The sequence below is a fragment of the Notechis scutatus genome, chromosome 5 (assembly GCF_049901735.1).
Source record: "Notechis scutatus isolate UNSWTSFEM ecotype Mainland chromosome 5, rNotScu1.2, whole genome shotgun sequence".
NCBI lineage: Eukaryota > Metazoa > Chordata > Lepidosauria > Squamata > Elapidae > Notechis > Notechis scutatus.
Window position 1 is genome coordinate 101737556 of NC_142013.1, and position 21803 is coordinate 101759358.

Here is a 21803-nt window from a genome sequence, read left to right on the forward strand (position 1 = left end):
TGTCCTCTGGAGGTTAATAATATCTATCAGATTCTGCTTGCCTCCTCATCATATGGAGATGCAGTCTATGAATCCCCCATTTCCTGAATTATTTTCCTTTTTGTTTGTACAGGTAGAACTCGACTTATGACCACAATTGAGGCCAACATTTCTGTTGCTAAGTGAGACAGCCACCATTCTATGACCTTTCTTGGCACAGTTGTTTGAGTGAATCACTGCAGTTGTTCAGTTAGTAACATGGTTGTTAAGTGAATCTGGCTTCCCCATTGGCTTTCCTTGTCAGAGGTCACAAAAGGGGATCACACGACCCCCCGGGATGCAGCAATGGTCATAAATATGAACCAGTTGTCAAGCATCCAAATGTAAATCACGTGACCATGGGGGAGGCTCAGGGGTGGGATCCAAATTTTTTAACAACTGGTTCTGTGGGCATGGCTTAGGTGGTGGGTGTGGCTTGGTGGTCATGTGACTGGCTGGGCGTGGCCAACTCAATATCACTCACATCGAGGCACGCCTCTCCTCGCCTGGCCTCTCGTGACTGTGGGGATGCTGCAACAGTCGTAAGTGTGAAAAACGGTAATAAGTCACTTTTTTCAGTGCCTTTGTAACTTTGAATGGCCACTCCACAAAAGCAAAGTACCAGCAAAGGAGGAAAAAAAACTCCAGAGAAGTTCCTGAGACAGGAAGTCTAGTCCTGCCAAGAATGTAATAAAAGTTAATGGAGAGGCGGTTTCTGTAAGCAACACCAGAATGTTTCCTTCCTGCCTTCCTTACAGGATTAGGCCAGTAATTTCTTCTAATAACTGGTTCTCCGAACTGCTTAGAATATTAACAACCGGTTCTAGCGAATAGGTGCGAACTGGTAGAATCCCACCCCTGGGGAGGCTGCAATGGTCATAAGTGTGATAAATGGTCATAAGTCACTTTTTTTCAATGCCGTTGTAACTTCAAACGGTCAGTAATTGCTTGTAAATCAAGGATTACCTGTAAAGATTAGATGAGATTTTTTTTAAAAAAATCTAAAAATTGTAAAAGCATCCGTCTCAAATATACTTCCAAATCAGATAAAAGTTATTTGACAGGAAGCAGAAAGGCTTAAGAATGGCCTTCCTGGTCTTGGATATTACTGAATGCTGGCAAAAGATCTCCAGCATAGAACAAAGAATAACAGAGAAGGAAGGGATCTCGGAGGTCTTCTAGTCCAACCTCCTCCTTCAGCAGGAGACCCTCTACCATTCCAGACAAATGGCTGCCCAGTTTCTTCTTAAAAGCCTCCAGTGATGGAGCGCCCACAACTTCTGAAGGCAAGTTAGTCCATTGGTTGATTACTCTCACCGCTAGGAAATTTCTCCTTAGTTCCAGGTTACTTCTCTCCTTGGTTAGTTTTCTGTGATGATCCAGGGTGGGATACAAAACAAACACAGTCACAGAAAACAGATGAAGCCCCTTTTATTCCTTCACTTTGCTCCCAAGCTCTGAATATTCTTGACGGAAGACAAAAAACTCCCACACAAACAGTTACAAAAAGAAGGAAAAAAGCAACACAAACCAGACAAGATAAGAGCTGGAGAACGTGCACAGATAACACACACTGGGAAGGATGCCAAACTCAGAGAGGAACCATAAACTCGATATATTTCCACGCTTTGTTTCCAGTGTTTGCCCATAAGCATGTCAGACCTCTTATTCAGTTATCACAGCTGCAGCCCATGAAGAGGATCAAGGCCCTCTCCTCCTGAATAGACCACATCTCTCCCTTATCCTCTCCTCCCTGCATGCCCTAGGATGGAGAAGGGATGGGCCTGGGTCCTCCTCAGACTGCTCAGCTGACCTCTGCCCTTCCCCAGCCTCCTCCACAACCTCTGGAGCCACACTTCCACTCCCTGTTGGCTGTTCCTCCTCTCCCTCAGAGTCAGTCTTCACCAGCAGCATGACAGTTTTCATTCATAATTTCTTGTCTTGCTTTCTGGTAGTTTGGAAAATAGGTTAAGCCCCTCTTCTTTATGGCAACTCCTTAGATATTGAAACACTGCTGTCATGTCACCCCTGGGCCTTCGTTTCATTAGACTAGACATGCCCAGTTTCTGTAACCGTTCTTCATATATTTAGCCTCCAGTCCCCTTATCATTTTTCTTTGCTCTTCTGTGCACTCGTTCCAGAACCTCAACATCTTTTTTTTTTTGGGGGGGGGGTTGTGGTGACCAACAATGGATGCAGTTTTCAAAGTGTGATCTTACTGAGGTCTTGTAAAGTGGTACTAGAACTTCACATGACCTTGATTCGATCCCTCTATGCCATCCATGGGATGCAAGAAAACGTGATAAGATTTCTGAGGAAGCAGAATTCGGTAAAGAAGAATGGGGGGGGAAATTCAAAGCAAAGTCTTAGCTGGTTACAGGAAATATTTGGAAGATGTTATTTTCCCCAAAGGAAATATTCTGAAGTATTCTGATTGAAAGAATGCCCACACATTTGCATCAATCTTGCTTACTGTTTTAAAACTTTAAAGATTGGATTGGATTGCTTATTGTACCCCATGACTATTATGAAGTGTTGTAGCTTATGATTCTTGACTCTTGACTAATGTATCTTTTCTGTTATGTACACTGAGAGCATTTGCACCAAGACAAATTCCTTGTGTGTCCCAATCACACTTGGCCAATAAAAGAATTCTATTCTATTCTAAGATGTATCTTGCAATCATCCATTCATATTTACTGAAATATACCACATCTGATTTGGTTCCACGTAAATATGTCTGCTTTTGTTCACTTACAAATTCATGAATCATGCCATATTAGGGAAGCTTAACCACACACACACACACACACACCCCTCATACATGTATACACTACATATTATGATGCCTTTGTCATATCTAAAACACTATGCATTCACCTTTCATGAATACATTAAAGGGGATTGAGTTTTCCCACTGGGAAATAAATTATATATATTTGCAGATGCCTTATATAATGAAGCGAACTACGATTCTGAAAGGAGCTCTGATTAAAAAAGGAAAACAGTGCAATAAAGGAGAGATTCTTCTTCTTCTTTTTTTCTCCTCCTCTTATTAAAAGATGCCATCCAATATAGGCATGTTCAGCCTGCTATACATTCACCTTTAAAGTCGACTGATGGATGGAAGCTTATGATATTTTGCAGTTGGAGGACTTGTGAGCAAGATTACAGATTTGCTAAGAAACTGATTCCATTTGACCTGAAATAAACCACGGCTTATGTTCTAGTAATAGGTCCTGAGGCATCCTTTTAAGGCCTTCTAATCTGGAGAGAAAGGCAACCTCCCAGACAGCTGGCAGGAATTTTTACAGCTATTCTTGACGTGGCAGGGAAGGGGAAATGAAAATCGTATGATCAGATAAATGGGAGAACCCCCCCCCCCTTATTTAGCTTGTTAGCCTACGGTCTTGCCTGAGAATATCATCTTAACAACGGATTTGGTATTCATGAATAAGGGGCGGGTGGACACATGTAAAAAAGAACTATTTAGAGTGCTTTTGTTTCTGTTGGGAAGGGCGTGCTTTTCCCCCCATTAACCACCAATTCCTTGAAGCTCATTACCGTACAGACACTGTTTAATTTTGTGCTTTGTTTTCACAAATGACACTTGTTCCTCCTGGGGGCCCCTGACGTGAATGCAGCTTTGCCCTTCCCTCATGTCACGTCTTTTGTGAACCTTTGTAATTAGCCACTTAACAAATTGAGGAAGATGAACCCGGGGCCGTTGTAAAAGGCTTGCTAGTGTTCAATTGACCGTATGACAGCTGAATGAGAAAGCAGCCGTGCCTCTCTGGCCATTTATATCTGGGCCAGCTAAATGAGATTGTGTATGCTGAATCTGCACAATATGTTTCGATAGGCATCGTTTCTATTTGTCAGGAACTTGGCAGAAGTTCCCAGGCTTTAAACTTATCCCATCTAGGCAGGGCTCTTAGGCAGTGGTGGTATTCTACCGGTTTGGCCCAGTTCGGGCGAACTGGTAGTAAAAAATGCTACCATTCGGCCGAACCAGTAGTAAAAACACATCTACCAGTTTGGCTGAACCGGTATTTCTTTTTTCTTTTTTCTCCTGATGATCAGCTGTTCCAACAATCAGCTGTTCCAGGATCCCCCTCGCTATCTTACTGCTTCGCCCAGGAGGGTTCCCTGAGGCCCAGGAGGCAAAAAAAGTGTGTGCAGGGGGGCGTGTGAGCCCTCCGATGCTCCATTTTTTGCCTCATGAGCCTCAGGGAGCCCATTTTTGTTCCCAGCAGGCTTCCCTGAGGCCCGGGAGGCCAAAAAAAAAAAAAAATGGAGTGGGGAGGGTGCTGCTCAAAAAAAGAAGCCACGCCCACCCAGTCACATGGCCATACCCACCTAGCCACTCCCACTTTGTCATGCCCACAGAACCAGTAGTAAATATATTTGCATCCCACCCCTGCTCTTAGGAGTGAATTTGTCCAAGGGATGGGTGTCAAATAATTTGGTATTTCTTTTACTTGCCATTCTATCGGTCTAACGGTGGTGGGTTGTTGTTTTTGCTTTGCTTGTACCTCCCAGTTTGTAAGCTAGACAAATTTGGGTGGTTGACAGAATTGAAATTTCTGCTCCTAGAATGTTTGGTTCTCGACTTAATTGTAGACAGATGCGTGGGAAGGACAACTGGTTGGCTTTGTCCCATATCTAGGGCCACCTTCACATTGCCCTGTCTTGCTCTCTCCTACTCTCTTCACTCAGATGCTTAGGAGATTCTTCCAAGTGTATTGGAAAGTTTAGAGATGGCAAAATTAACCATGTTGATTAGATACTGTGGTCTGGAGAAGTTTTTAAGAGATTGGAAGCTGTTTGTGGAGTTTCTGTAAGTTAAATATAACAATGGACTATGAACAGAAGACTTTGAAGATTAATTTATTTGGGGGGGGGGTTTAACAGTTAACAGCTTCTTAGCAGGTATTGGATCGACTTGATTGACAGAGATTTTTTATATTTGCAATATTTGTGAAAAGAATGTGATGCAAAACAGTAATTTAGCAAGCATAGATGGAAAATATATATCTATTTGTAGACTCTGTAATGCAAGGGGACGGAGGGAAACCTATTAAATTTGTTTGAGATACAGGTATCAGCACTTCACCAGGGTGATGGTTATATGTTTACTGATAATTTTATATTTGTTATATACACTTTTTTCTATTCTTTGTTTATGTTTCTTGTTTGTAATTCTTGTATTTTTTTATTTTGACTTTTATATTTTTTCTTTGGGGAAAAAGTAAAAGAATACAAAAAAAGAGAGAGAAAGTTTAAAGTATGTGTTGAAGTATGCAACAGCAACAAAAAAGAGAGACTGTGTGAGGAAAGGTTTGGAATTGCAGTCAAAAGGCTGTGTAACATCACATTCCTGTTGTCAATTAAAAAATAAAAATAAACGAAGCCTGAATAAAAAGTGTTGAGCAACCAGTTATTTGAGTGATGGCTTGTTCAGTATGAAACTCCACTTAAAACAGCAATCAAGCAGCTAAATTGCATCTAAGAAGGCTGACAAAAGCAAATCTTGCTTTCAAAAAAAATGCTATTTATAAACTATTGTTACTCTGACGTTTGTGTGCCTATGGCTACCAGATTTGAGCTGCAAAAATGTACATCACAGGATGGTACCAAAGGATGGTACCAAAGGATGAAAAGGAAGCTGTAGCCCTTAGGGCCTTTTAGTGATCATGTCGATGGAGATTCTCAGTCATCCAAGTCATGGTGCTTTTTCAAAAGGCAACTGGATTGTTTGTTTTTCTTCCTTGAAAATGTATTGTTTCTCATCCGAGAAGCTTCTTCAGTTCTGACTGAATGGTGGAGAAGGAAAGATTGATATTCCTTGCGGTCATCTGGCCATTAGCACTTCTTTCTGAGAGTCATAGAGGCCTCTTGGAGGTTTAGCTGTGCCCTCGGGGTCACCTGAATCTGAGTGCAAATGGGTATGGAATCTTCTTGGAACTGCTGAAAGGACTGTGTTGTAAACAAGAGACAGTGTTGTTGTATCCCCCTCACACTCTGTTGAGAGAGGGCTCTTTGACTCCTCTTTCAAACCAGTGGTCCTCTCTGTCCAGAATGTGGGCTTTCATCATCTTTTAACAAGCCCATAATCCCTTGTGGGATGGAGTCTGGGCAGCTGAATGGATTGTTTAATGGCCGGATGCCTTTCCTGTCACCAATGAGGAATTTTGTTCAGCAGATATATTCTCATTGTGCCCAGAGATAGGGATATCTGTCTCTACCTAGGCTCAAACTCACAACCACCTCATTGTGAGGTGAGAGCTCCACCATAGCACCATTCCTGTCTAGAATGTGGACTTTGCTATCTTCAAAAGAGTGACCTTTGTCTTTCAAATATAGATGGACTGCTGAATCTTGATGGGTTTGCTCTCCTATGTTGTGCCATGCGTTTGTGAAGTGGTTGTTTTGTTTCTCCAATGTACGGATCTGCACACGTCTCACTGCATTGTACTGTTTTATATCACGTTGCTCAGTTTGTGTCAGGGTGTTTTATCCTTGAGGTGGACAAGCTTCTGTCTTAGTGTATTTTTGGATTTTAAGTGTGTCTGTGTTGGTTGAAAATTCTCCTAAGCTTTTCAGATATTCCTGCAATGTAGGGAATGACAATGTTGCTTCGTTTGTTGTTCTCTTCTTTGTCTGTTCTACATTACAGGTGTTAAAAACAGGAGATTATGATAGATCCAGATTTCTTGCTTGCTTTAGAACATATCTCCAAATAAAAAGACATATCTAGGCATTCTAAGACAAATAACAAACCCTTACCATAATTTAAATGCAAATCTCTCACTAGAGTGGGGAAAACTGTGTCCAGAGGACAGATGTCGGATGCCCACAAGTTTTCTGTTGTTAAGTAATTAATGAAACTGAACAAGGAGAGATTTGACCTGGAAATAAGGAGAAACTTTCTGACAGTGAAAATAATCAACCGATGGAACAGAAGTTCCCCTCGGAAGTTGGGGGACCCTCATCACTTGAGACTTTCAAGAAGAGAATCTGTCAGAAATGGTGACGGGTCTCCTGCTTGGGCAAGGGGTTGGACTAGAACACCTACAAGGTCCCTTCCAACTCTGATTATCTGTTATCTATTATCTGTTAATTATGGTCATAAATTGAGGACTGCCCATACTGAAGTACAATCCCCCTGTGATACATTCTCCTGCCACTAAATAGAACAAAAAAAAATCAAGTCAGCTAGGACTGTTTGGGAAGGAAAGTAGCATCGTAGAAAGGAGCTCCTTGAAACAGTTCTGTTTTTCATTTCATTTAAATGACAACATCTGCTTATGCTGACAAGGCTGTGTGGACAAAATAGGAACAGACAGTTGTGATCAAGCGATTGGTGTGTGATGTGAGTAGAGTTAGAAGCATGGGGGGGGGGGCATTTACTTGCAGCTTGCAGGTGGCTGGGGTGACAAGCCAAACTGTCTTGTCAAAAGAAGTAGCAAAGGCATGAAGCTTGGATCTGAGCAACTAAAGCTAGAAAAAAAACACCCAGCAGCCAACTAAAGCAATAGCACCTGGAACTAGTAGAACTAAAGAAGCATTTAAAAGCAGGAAAAGACTGGAGAAGAATGAATCAACAGACCAGGGCTGAGTGAGCATCAAAATGTCTTTTGAAGAAGCTCACTGAGGGATTTGGCTCAGTAGGAAAATGGCTGACACCACTAAAAAGGTCCTGTAGCCAACTACATGAGGAAGATTTGTAAAAGATAAAGATTTTCCCCTCCAGTCATGTCTGACTCTAGGGGAGTTATGCTCCTCTCTGTTTCTTAACCAAGGGAACAAGTATTGTCTGAAGACATTTCTGTGCCAGCATGACTATACGCCGAGGTGCACAGAGTGCTGTTACCTTCCCATCAAAGTACTACCTATTTATCTACTCGCATTTGCATGCTTTCGGACTGCTAGGTTGGCAGGAGCTGAGGCAAGTAATGGGAGCTCACCCTGTCATGCGGCGCTCAAACCCGGACTGTCGACTTTCCAGCTGACCTTGCTCACGGTCTTTAACTACTAGGCCATCACTCTCACCTAAAAAGACTGTGTAGCAAACTGCATGAGGAACATTTGACATATTGGGAAATATATGGTAAAGCTGAGGATTTTATGAAATTTGAAAGAATAAGGTGGAGTGGTACTATTAATATGGACGACAAATTGGATTGTAGCAACTTATGGTTAGATAGTTCCAGTGGAAGGAGAAGGACTACCAGATTTTTTTAAAAAAACTCACCTTTTTGACCCCGTGTGTAAATTTTCTTAGTCTGATACAAAAAAGAGAAAAACACAATCTATAAGGGATCATAATAAGTAGCATTCAAAAAGAATGGGATAAATGCAGCAAAAGAATTGTTTTGGATTTATCACCTCTTACTTCAGTATCAAATATTTATTTTCAAGAAGAAGCACATGCAAAGAAATGTGATCAATGAGGAGGAATAATAAATCAGACAGATCACTAGATTTAATTATTAATAAGACAAAGATTAAATCAGTTTGGATCCTCTGAAAGTTTTTAGACTAGCCTTCTGCAAGTAGTTGACTTAGATTAGAGTCAATGCAAATCCAAAATTCTTACATAACATAATCCATGGTCCCCTAAATCTGGAGGCTATCAGGTAGGAAAGACTGAGAGAAAAAGAGAAACTATTTGGAGTAAGACTTATGACATATTTTCCCCCTGATGAGTAGCTCAACTTCTTTCAGGGATTACAGAGACAGGCAATAGATCTCTCAGTGAACCCTATTCTTCAAAAACATGTTTGGTTCTTCTGTCCTCCATGCAGCCCAACACCTTGATAATGACATTTTTCTATAATCCTTGTGCTCCTTCATTGTTCCTTAATATACATAATGCCCATACAAAATATGATCAGTGTAGTAAATATATTTAAAAAATGAATCTCCATCAACTAGCAATTTAAATCAAAATACAAGGAAGGGAGGGAGGGAGGGAGGGAGGGAGGGAGGAAGGAAGGAAGGAAGGAAGGAAGGAAGGAAGGAAGGAAGGAAGGAAGGAAGGACAACCGTGGTAATTTCCCAAAATGCTTGATCACAAAATAATAACCCTAAAGTAAGTTTTTGCTTGTCTGATATTTTAACCAGACCTTGCATTGCCCTAGGAATTCCAATCTCCATCACTCATAATAATCATTCATGATGAATACTTTGAATGTATACCTTTGGTTTTTTTTACAGTTCTATTTTTCTATTATTTTCTTCTGGTAGGCTGGTCTTTTAGCTGCCCAGAATTATTTATTTAAGATAGGCAGCCATATACATTTCTAAATAAATAAATACTGACCACTGGTCAAAGAGTGGAGATTCAGCCCATTAAGACATGTCCCATCATATGCTGGTATGTTTGAAACTAGTTCATTCATTTATTACCGGGCAATTCATATTTGTGCATCCCTCTCAAAGTGTACTTATCAATTAAAAAGAGATTTGAATATAAAGGCAACTGACTACTAGGCTGTTGTAAATTTGTCTTACAAATGAACCCTATCTGATTATCTATCTGGCAAACTGTAAAGATGCTGAACTAAATACATTCTCTGAATATAAACCTAACATTGAACAATTAGATATTTAACAGCCCAGTTTGATTCCTGTTTATTCATAAGTAACTTTTCAATGGAACTAAGAGGAATCCATTCCCAAGGAAATGAGCCTGGGACTGTCACTTTATTTCCCTACGTCCCTTTGAAAACATGTCAAAGGAAAAATGAAGATACTTGTGCGTGGTTAATTCCCAGTGGCAGGTCGAAATGTTAAATATGCTTGTCTAAGGTACATGATCATGATAAATTGAAACAAATTAGACATACTATTCCATGTAGCAGGCGGTATTGACCTATTCTGAAATGCATTATTGGGCCAATTTTAAAGCAGAAGAATTAAAGTCATTGATTAGTTTCTATGGGATTGTTACTTGCATCAATAGATGAGTATATTTCTAAAGCAATCAACACACTGTGGCAATAACTAAATTGCAATGGAATTAATGTGTTAATATCACATCTGGTGCAACAAACAACATTCTAAAAAAAAGAAAGTATAGTCTAGATCTTTGCATCTGTAAATCAAATCGGTGTAAAATTAAAAACTCTGGTGAGAATTAGTGTGGAATCAGCCAACTGTAGTGGCACTGTGACAGACAACAATAGAATAGAATTCTTTATTGGCCAAAGGTGATTGGACACTCAAGGAATTTGTCTCCGGTGCATAAGCTCTTAGCGTACATACAAGCAACAAGTGATAAATCATAATCATAAAATACAATCATCATCAATCATATGATACAAATTGAGTGATAGTCATAGGATACTAAATAAGCAAACAACATATGTCATAATAGGATACTAAATAAAAGCAATCAACATAAATCAATGCTTGTATCTATGAGATACAAGCAACAAAGTTATAGTCCTAAGAAGCTAAGGAAATAAGTAATAAGAAAGATAAAAAGATAAGAAGGATGGTAGTGTCAGCATTCCAGAAAACCTCCATTCCAACAAATAACTCTGAGACAGACATCTTCTCAAAAGTTCTGTTTTAATTGGATCGTAAACTGGCACATCTGGGGAATCCCAAATCTGAAAGTTTCGGGCTTCCTTGCAATAAGTAAAAACTACAAATCCATGCCATCATCACATCACATGCTCCAATCACCATCCGTCCCAACTTGAGACTTCCCCTCACTTATGCACAAAATAACATGACCTTGAATTAGAAAAAGAATGTTATTATGTCTAACTACATAGACTCCAAGAAATTCCCCCCTCCCATTTTCCCAGGCTTAAAATGTGGCAATGCGGGAGCATATGGTCTCAATACGACTTCCAAAGCTGACAGGTAGGTAATACAGTCCTACTAGGTGGTTTGACATCCTAGGGCATAGATATTGTGGGAATTAGTTGTTTAGCAGAGTGATAACATGGTGGGGGGAAGAGAAACCTATGTTTGTGACTGGTTGTTTTGGTGCACAATGCCCTATAGCAAGGGTGTCAAACTCGATTTCATTGAGGGATGCATCAGGGTTGTGTTTGACCTCGGAAGGCCAGGCGCAGAGGTGGTATTCAGCAGGTTCTGACCAGTTCTGAGAACCGTTAGTGGAAAGTTTGAGTAGTTTGGAGAACCAGCAAATACCACCTCTGACCTGAGATTTTACAGAATCCTTCCCCTGCCATGCCCACCAAGCCACACCCACAGAACCGGTAGTAAAAAATTTTGAATCCCACCACTGGCCAGGTGGGTGTATCCAGGTGGGACTGGCCATTATGGGCGTGGCTAGCTCGACAATACTTGTGTTGGAGGCATCTGTGGTGGCCTGGGTGTGGCTGGGAGGGATCCACTTTTGCTAGTAGTTTGTTTTGCTAGCACTCTGCCAGCGAAAATGGAGCTCAGGGGGGTTTTACGCCTCCCTGGGATCCATTTTCAGCTGTGATGGTCTCCTGCAGCCCTCTGCCAGTGAAAAGGGCCACCACACGCAGCCCTCTCGAGCTCCATTTTTGCTGGCAGAGGCACCGTGGGCCAGTCTTTCTCTGTTTTCAGGGTGGCCTCGCGGGCCAGATCTAAGCACCCCATGGGCCGAATCTGGCCTGAGGGCCTTGAATTTGACACCCCTGCCAAATAGCATCATCTTGAGAGAAGAAGTTGAAATAGTTTATGTCCAGGATGTTGACGGGAAAGTATAATAAGTTACTCTTTTATAATAGTATTTTATGTATTGTTAAGCTAGAATATTCCTTTTTACTCCTTCTGTTACATATTAAACCCCCACCCTAAATCCCAAAGTGTATTCAGTTAAAAGTACGTGATGACTTGGTTACAATCTTCTTGGAAAACAAGAAGATCTGCCCAGGGATAGACAACAAGTAAGTAAGATAAGGGACATCCTTCCAAGGTGAAGCCCAAAAATAAAATAAGATCAGACATCCGATGCATTGAAAACAATGTCATGCTGACCCTTAAGCTTATAGTTTATCTCATAGTATAGCTTAAGATAATAAGGGGGAGTTGGGAGGGCTTCTCAGGCATGGTGTGCATTGTGCAGGGGGTATAAATGTATTGTTTGAATTTGGGATTTTGCTCTCCTTGTACTCAATCCATTTGGGAAGGATCCTGGAGGCCGTGCTTGCAACCACTTTCTTTTCTTTTCTTTTGTACAATAAAACTTTGAAATTGTGAACCAGACTTGTCTTCATATGGAGAGTATAAATTTATTGGGGGTCTTACACAGTGGTGGGATTCAATTTTTTTTTTTTACTACCGGTTCTGTGGCTTGGTGGGAGTGATGTGGCTTGGTAGGCATGGCTTGGTGGGCATGACAGGGGAAGGATACTGCAAAATCCCCATTCCTTTCTCACCGCACTAACTTGCTTTCCAGCTCCGTTCTCCTGTGCAGGGCAACAAAAGAAGACCCAGCCAATCAGCTGGGACTCGGGAGGCAGAGAATAGATGGGGGCGGGGCCAGTCAGAGGTGGTATTTGCCGGTTCTCCAAACTACTCAAAATTTCTGCTACTGGTTCTCCAGAACTGATCAGAACTTGTGGAATACCCACCTCTGGTCTTACATCTCACAATGTGAATGATCTGTAGATATTTTCACAACCCTCTTTCTGTCTTGTGCAGTATACAGGTCCTCAATGGAAGGCAGCTAGCAATGTGCATCAAGCAAAAAAAGAAGGAACAGTGAAAGAATTCCAAATTCATTTGGCAAGTGAAGAAGTGGAAAGTTCTCACACAAGCAAATGAAGGTATAAAGGTATTTGTAAGAGCTGCAAGAGTAATTCATAATGATAGGTGAGGGTGACATTGTCTCCTACGTTACTGTGAGAATGAGCACCAAGAATCCAAAGAAAAGGAGAGGATGGAAATGAAAACATTTCTCCTAATAATGTGGGGTGAGGGGAGATTTAAACCTTGCAGCCTATAAAATTAGATAAGGGTCTAATTAAATGTGAATTAGGTTTTCTCTGATTTTTTTTTTTTGAGGGGTGGGAGATCACAACAGAACATACGATGCTTGGAGTTGGCAAAATTCCAATCCATGCATATCCCAACTCTAAAATGAAAAAGGAAGAACAAAATAAGAGAGTTAGAAGGGACCTTGGAGGTCTTCTACTCCCACCCTGTGCTCAAGTGGAAGCCCTATATCATTTCAGATAAATAGTTGTCCAATCTCTTCTTAAAAACCTGCAGTGTTCGAATACCCACAATTTCTGGAGGTAAGTGATTATAATTGTTCTGTCAGGAAATTTCTCCTTAGCTCTAGGTTGCTTCTCTCCCTGATTATTCCATTCATTGTTTCTTGTTTTGCCTTCAGATGCTTTGGAGAATAGCTTGACTCCCTCTTCTCTGGGGCAGCCCCTGAGATATTGGAACACTGCTATCATGTCACCCCTAGTCCTTCTTTTCATTAAAGTAAACATACCCCAAATGGCTACCCAACAGGGCTATATAACCCAATAGAGTAGAGTAATAGAGTAGAGTAGAGTAGAGTAGAGTAGAGAGAGTAGAATAGAATAGAATAGAATAGAATAGAATAGAATAGAATAGAATAGAATAGAATAGAATAGAATAGAATAGAATAGAATAGAATAGAATAGAATTCTTTATTGGCCAAGTGTGATTGGATACACAAGGAATTTCTTTTGGTGCATATGCTCTCAAGATATATACATCAAGAATCATAGGTATAACACTTAGAAGTAGTCATAGGGTACTATAAATCATAATAGGAAACATATGTGTGTGTATGTATGTATGTATGTATGTATGTATGTATGTATGTATTGTATGATATAGTTTTTAATTTAAATATATCATCAGGCTTTGTATTGTGGCATTCAGCTTTGTTCGGGTATTTTCCCATGTCATTGTAGTTGTGCTTTTAAAGTTGTAGCAACATTTCTGTTTGAAATGGCTGTGAAAGTCTGAGTCACAGACGAACACTATACAGAAGCCTGATGATGGCAGATGAGATTTTGCCGAAACATTGCTACAACTTTAAAAGCACAACTATAATGACGTGGGAAAATACCCGAACAAAGCTGAATACCACACACACACACACACACAAACACGCACGCACACACATATATATGAAATATATAAAACAAATAAATCATACTAGGAAACATAATAATAAGCTAGGACCTATCAAATCATACTAGTAAACAGTTAATAAAATAATAAAAAATCGTAAGGATACAAGCAACAAAGTTACATTCATACAGTCATCTTGGCAGGAAGTGGGAGGAGATGGGTGAAAGGAAGGATAAGAAGATTAATAGTAATAGTAATGCAGACTTAGTAAATAGTTTGACAGTGTTGAGGAAATTATTTGTTTAGCAGAGTTATTTGTTCTGGAGGATATTTCCTAATTTTCTTTTTAAAGAATTATCACTCCGAAGAGTTGGAAGTTAGAATTATATTGCTGTCAGAGAGGACATCTATATGACAACAGTGAGTAAGGGACTTGTGCATATATGGCTCTGTGGATGTGGGTGTCTGCAATGAAGTGACAACTGGTTGTGTGGCCAGCAGCTAAGGTATGGCATACCAAGGAGCACAATTTGGGTAATGGTATCAGCTTATTCCCACCATCTCCCACTTTTTATTACATATACACATACAGAATTCCTACCAGTTAGAGATAAATAAATATTCTACAGACTTTCTTCCATTTGATGGAAAGGCTCTTTCCAGCCTCAGGTCCCTGAGGCGTTTGTTCGTTAACCATTTCCGTTCCCCTTATTTGGGGAAAGAAGCAGAAAGCCATTCCGTAAATATATGAGTTTGTTTGCCTCTTTAAAACTCAATAATAGGAAGAGTCCAATTTCTCCTTCCTTCCCCAGCTAACAAGCAGAGTAATAAATGAATATTTAAACTAGCCGAAAATATATTAAGTGGAAACAAATAGGTTTCATTTGTAGCAAGTGCACACAGGTTAATTAACAAGAAGGAGCTTTTGCACTGAAACAAGGCTCCCTGATGTTGTACATGCAGGTGCTGTTAAGGGCCAATTGAGCTCTATAGGATAATTATGAAGTATCATTCTGTGCTTCCGTTTGTTAACAAAGGGCTGCCTGCAATTTGCCTAAACCTATAAACCATCATCTGTGATCCATGGCAGCAATTAAATGACAAACATCTTCTCGCTGGAGAATTGGAGGGAAACAAAGGAGACACGGCGGTATTTAAGGAGCCAGATGGATTTTGTTGTTGTTGTTGTTTAAAGTTTGTCAATGATGGCGACACCATTGCCAATAACAGAAAGGGACAGTTGGACATGACTGATATAAGAGAATTACAAGAAGATTGCTGAGGTCCTGCCAGATGGGAAGGAAAGGATTAAAAGTGGATGCTTATACAACAGTTAACCTTGCTCTGTGCTACCTTCTCATTCTAATCATATTAGTTTGGTGTTTGTCAAAGATGGGTCTTTGGGATAGGGGTAGACTTTCAGAAAGATCCAAAAAGGTAACTTTTTAGGATAAGAAGCATAGCATAAGAAGAACCTTGTCAAGTTCTTCTCTCCAGAGAACTTTAGATGTGTGATGACCCAGGGCATGGCACAAAGGCAATACAGTCAGATAATAAGCAGGAGTCCCTTTATTAGCTCCAACTTTGCCCCCAATGTCCTGGTTACCTTCTGGTCAGGAGAAAAACTCTCCCAGGAACAGCCTTTGGCTGCAGAGATTGAAGTCCAAAATGTGGTCAACAAAAACTGTAACTATAAGTCCAATCAAGGCAAGATGAGGTAATTAGTGCAGCAGGGCAAGAGAAGGAATTCCAGAAGTGAAGGAATGGCACTAATTTAACCCAATTGGAAGAATTCTAAGAACACAGATAACCACAGTCAACACAAGATAAACTCATGTTTGTTCCCAGCAGATACCGCTCTCAGCTTGCATCTCTTTAAAACTCTCTTCCCAGGTGTGCCTAATAAAGGGAGTCAGGGCCCCTTCCTCCCCCGTGAGCCACACAACCCACATTGTTCTCTTCTCCATTCCTCCCTGTGTGCCCTAGGATGAAGAGGGGGTGGGCCTGGGTCTTCCTCTGAACTCCCTTGTTCTACCTCTTTCCTGGTCTGCCCAGCTGGACTTTGCCCTTCCCCAGTTTCCTCCACAGCCAACGAAGCCACATTCCCACTCCCTGTCAGTTGTTTATCTTCCTCCTTGGATTCAGACTCCAACAGGGGCATGACAAGATGTCTTAGACTAGTGTTTCTCAACCTTGGCAACTTGAAGATGTGCGAACTTCAAGTTGTCAAGGTTGGAAACACTGCCTTAGATGAAAGTCCATTTTTCAGCTTTCCTCAATGCAGCACCATGCAGATTTCTGATGGATCACATTTGTATATTGCCACATTTTCCATGGGCTTTCAGTGGTTTACCATAGAGGAACATCACCAAACAACTTGGAATGTACATAGTCAATGTCTCTGTGATATAAATAAAAGTTAATAAATATTATAATATATTTACTGATAATAACAGCAGATAAGTTACCCTTGTAATCTAGTTTGTCTAGTTTGTAATTGTCACCTAGTTTGTCTAAATTGTAATGTATCTTTGTAAACTAATTTTTCCAGTGAAAAGGAAGACTAGGAGTCCAATATCTGAGGGGCTGCCACAAAAAAGAGATGGTTAACTTATTTTCCAAAGCCCCTGAGGGCAGGACAAGAAACAATGGATGGAAACTAATCAAGGAGAGAAGCAACCTGGAATTAAGGAGAAACAGTGAGGACAACCAACCAGTGAAACGGCTTGCCTCCAGAAGTTGAGGGCACTCCATCAATGGAAGCTTTTAAGAAAAGACTGGACATCACTTGTCTGGAATGGTATAGGGTCTCCTGCTTGCGCGGGGAGTTGGGCTAGAAGACCTCCAAGGTTCCTTCCAACTCTATTATTCTATTATCTTCAAGTAACTTCAGAAAGTTCCATCTTAACCTATTGTCAGGAAGTGATTAAGTACAATGCACAGTCTTTCTGACATTTAACCTTGAAAGTTGTCTAACCATTTAGATGTTGAGCTTGCTGTATTACTGCCAGTCTTAAATAGTGCCATTCTCTCTCTATAATTCTGTGGGGAAATCTAAAACATAAAAATATATAACACCCTTAAATTAAAAATGACTATATAGCTCAAATATAAGTGCATTTGCAGCTTATGTGTTTTACCTTTGTTCTTTCAGGTTGTTACTATTTAGATCTACGGAGAAAACAATCTATGTGCAATTAAGTCCACAAATGTTACCCATAAGATTCACTGCCATTTTTTCCTATATTTATATCCTGCCAATTTTTTTTCATACAGAACCCAAGCAAACATACCAATATTCCTTTTACATCCTATTTTCCCCATAACAGCAACCTATAAAGTGAGTTGGGACTAGAAAGAGGGACTGTCCCAAAGTCACCCGGCCAGCTTTCATGTCTAAGGTGGGGCTAGAACTCATGGACTTTAAGTGATTGGCTCAAAGTCACCCAACTGGCTTTCATATCGAAGGCAGGAGTAGAATTCACAGGCTCCTGGTGATAGGCCCAAAGTTACCCAGCCAGCTTTCATGTCTAAAATAGGGCTAAAACTCATGGTCTCTTGGTGATTGGATCAAAGTCACCCAACTGGCTTTCATGTCTAAGATGGGAGCAGAATTCATGGTCTCCTGGTGATTGGCCCAAAGTCACCCAACTGGCTTTCATGTCTAAGGAGGGACCAGAATTCAAAGAGTCCTGGTGATTGGCCCAAAGTCACCCAATTGGCTTTCATTTCTAAGGAGGGACCACGATTTTCAGTCTCCTGATGATTGGTCCAAAGTCACCCAACTGGCTTTCATGTCTAAGGTGGGACCAGAATTCAAAGTCTCCTGGTGATTGACCCAAATTCATCCAACTAGCTTTCATGTCTAAAACGGGACTAGGACTTTTGCTGCCAAACAATAAAAGGTATTCCAAACCACACAATCTTCTCAAGTAGCAACACACTGATTAAATAGATGTAATTCATGTTCTTTAGCACATGTTTCAAAGAGATTCCAGCATGTTTCAAAGAGATCAAATATGACCTTGTACATTTTTAAAAACTTGCCGTCCACACAATTAAAAAGTTATTATCACTGTTGCTAATCTAGAATCACTTCAAAGAATCCAATTCCTCAGGAATAAGTGATTTGATAGTTCCTATTAAAAAGTGCAAGCTATTTATTCCCCACAACGCCCTTATTGCAAAAAGAAGTAATCAATAGATAGTTTTCTCCAGAGCATAATTCCTAATTAGTTTCTCTCGGAAAAGAAAGAAAAGCTTATATTAAGGGGGAAAAATGATAGATCAGAACAAAGAAATGCCTTAAATCAACACATCTACTCTTATAGTAAAATCATTGATTTTGAAGTTTACTGAAGTAATCTTTAAAGAGCTTCTGTAAGATTTATCTAGAAGTGATACTCTTTAGAAAGGTGCTGTTTGAATTATTTTAATTAACTGGACAAAGAACCTCCAAAACTTTTAATTTCTCCAATTAAAATTCTCCTGCATTTTATTATCCACATGAAAAGACAACACATAACTGGGTACAGTGATACAAAAACAAAATATACAAACTACTGCTCTATGACTGTAATAAAGATTTGATTTGATTTGATAAAAAATGTATATGCATGAGTTTCACTAGTAAGATTGCAGAGTTTTATTTTTTGCCCCAATTTAAAAAAGTGTATATCCATATATTTTAGTAACCAGTAAAGGAAACAGCTCTCTTGAAAGGTTTAATAATCATAGACATGTGATTAAGCATTCCAGAGTAAAGGTATAAAAAAAATCCAATCAGGTTAGCAAAGCAATTTTGATTAAACTTTTTTTTTAAAAGTTCTATTTCAATACTACATTTGGAGCAAGTCAAAATTAGGATAGTTATTTACTGAATGTGGAATTGATATTTGAGTGTTTATGTGTGAGTGTGAGAAGGAAGGAAGGAAGGAAGGAAGGAAGGAAGGAAGGAAGGAAGGAAGGAAGGAAGGAAGGAAGGAAGGAAGGAAGGAAGGAAGGAAGGAAATTTATTTTATGTATATATTTCCATGGATAATATTAAAGGATTGCTAGTGTATTATTTTGATTGGAAGTTGAAAAAAATATCCCAGAAGCACATAATAGCTAACTACTTATCTATATAATTGCCAAGAAATTTCCATGCCAAATCTGACTTGAAGGAAACTGTGCTAACTTCTGGTTCATTAGGAGTTTTTAATAGATTTGCCAAATGTTTGTCTTATAGTGAAGCATTCACAGAACCAATTCGGTGTTTTCAAAATCATCCAAAGGGCAAAGGGTAACCTTTACTGATTAGTGGCTATAAAACAGCAATAGTGCTTCCTTTGACTTAGACTAACCAGAACTATCTAGTGTTTACTGGGAAATGAGAAGTTATAATTTTGACCTGATTCAGTAAGGCTGTCCCATTCTTAATTTTATTTTGTTTTACCTACATTGTTCAATTGAGTTGTATCTCACAGAAAGGGGAGTGCTTACAGTTTATATATTTCTATATATAAATATAACTCCAATATATATAATAATAATAATAATAATAATAATAATAATAATAATAATAATAATAATAATAATAATAATAATAATAATAATAGTAATAATAGTAATAATAATAAAAATACATGAACATTCAAAAGCCTAAAGATATATTTTTATCTTCTGCAGACTGGTCTCTTAAAAATATCTCTATTTATAAATTTACTGAATCTCATTCTCTACACTAGGTAACCTTAACACTGGGAAATAAAATACAGCTTGCAACCAGAGGCTTTTAACTTAATTAAAGTGCCCAAGCATTAAAAAAAAATGATTAGAGATCATAGTATTTAAAAAATGAAAATAATTAGGTGGGATGAAAAATTCAAAGAAATGATTCCTCTCGGGCAGCGAGAGATCTGAGTAGTATTAAGATTAAGAAATATTATGAAAGTTAAGATGAGAAGTCTATCAGAGCAATGCTGCCTTCATTCCTTAAGAGAATGTTATTATTATTCACAATAGTCATATTGTGATTTCAGTTAATCCTTGTGAAGGACATTTGATCCAAATCCTAGCTACACACAATGAAATATTCCAACACAAAGAACATGAGTCAAGGACAATAAGACAATCTTAGGTGAGAGACTCAAGTGTTGTTTTAAATTAAATTATACTTTTAAAAAATGGATTTGCCTCATTTGGGATTCCGTGGAATCTGTCTCCCATCTCAAAGAATAATCAAGATGAGAAGGAGAGGGTTGCCACAAAGAAGAGATGGTCAACTTATTTTCCAAAGCACCTGAGGGCAGGACAAGAAGCAATGGATGGAAACTCATCAAGGAGAGAAGCAACCTAGAACTAAGGAGACATTTCCTGACAGTGAAGACAATTAATCAATGGAACAGCTTGCCTTCAGTTGTTGTGGGTGTTTCATCACTAGAGGTTTTTAAGAAGAGACTGGACAGTCCTTTTTCTGAAATGGCATAGGGTCTCCTGCTTGAGCAGGGGGATTGACTAGAAGATCTTCAAGGTCCCTTCCAGCTCTATTTTGATTAAAATTGATTGGATTTATAAACTAGCAGACCATGCTTTGACTTACACAATCAAAACATACAACAGTTGCTTTGTTGCCAGATTCTAACATTCTCCATTTGATGCTCCACAGCATACAGAATAATAAAATTACAGAGTTGGAAGGGACCTTGGAAGTCTTCTAGCCTAACCCTCTGCTCAAGGAAGGGATCTTATACTATTTCAGACAAATGGTTGTCCAGTCCCTTCTTTACAAGCCTCCAGTGATGGAGCACCCACAATGTCTGAAGGCAAGACTCTTCTGAATAGGCAAGACTCACTATTGCTGCAGGAAGTGAGGAATGGTTCCTTTGATTGGACAAAGGCAGCTACTCTCCTTTCATGGCTCACTGGATTGTATAGTGGGTGGGTTATAATATAAAGTGGATAAATTGCTCAAACAATTTGAAATGGCATCAATATCTAGAATGAAGTTGTCCTCCGATGAAAGATGAGGGCTCTCTTAGTCATGAGTTTTCGTGACATGAACACTTCTCCAAGCCTCCCAAAAGTGCTTTTTTTTTGGCAACTTCTGGACTTCCTTTTTTTCTTTGAAGACATTTCACTTCTCATCCAAGAAGCTTCTTCAGCTCCCGAAGAAGCTTCTTGGATGAGAAGTGAAATGTCTTCAAAGAAAAACCAGAAAGTCCAGTTGCCTCCTGAAAAAAAGCACCTTTGGGACAACCATGACCTGGATGGCTGAGAATCTCCATTCTCCAAGCCTCTCCCCTAAGTGAAATGTGAAATGTCTTCAAAGAAAAACCAGAAAGTCCAGCTCCTGAAGAAGCTTCTTGGATGAGAAGTGAAACATCTTCAAAGAAAAACCAGAAAGTCCAGTTGCCTCCTGAAAAAAAAGCACCTTTGGGACAACCGTGACCTGGATGGCTGAGAATCTCCAAAGACATTCTCCAAGCCTCCACTCTAATGAAAACATTCTTCCCTGTGGCACCCTTTGAGACAATAGAGTTTGTATCAGAGGTGGTATTCAGCCAGTTCTGACCGGTTCTGGCATACCGATATCTAAAATTTTGACTGGTTCGGAGAACCGGCAAATACCCACCTCTGACTGGCCCCACCCACCTGCCCCTGCTCTTACCTCTCACCTCTCCTATATTCTGTTGTTTATTAGCTCAGCTGATTTGCACGGCAGAAGA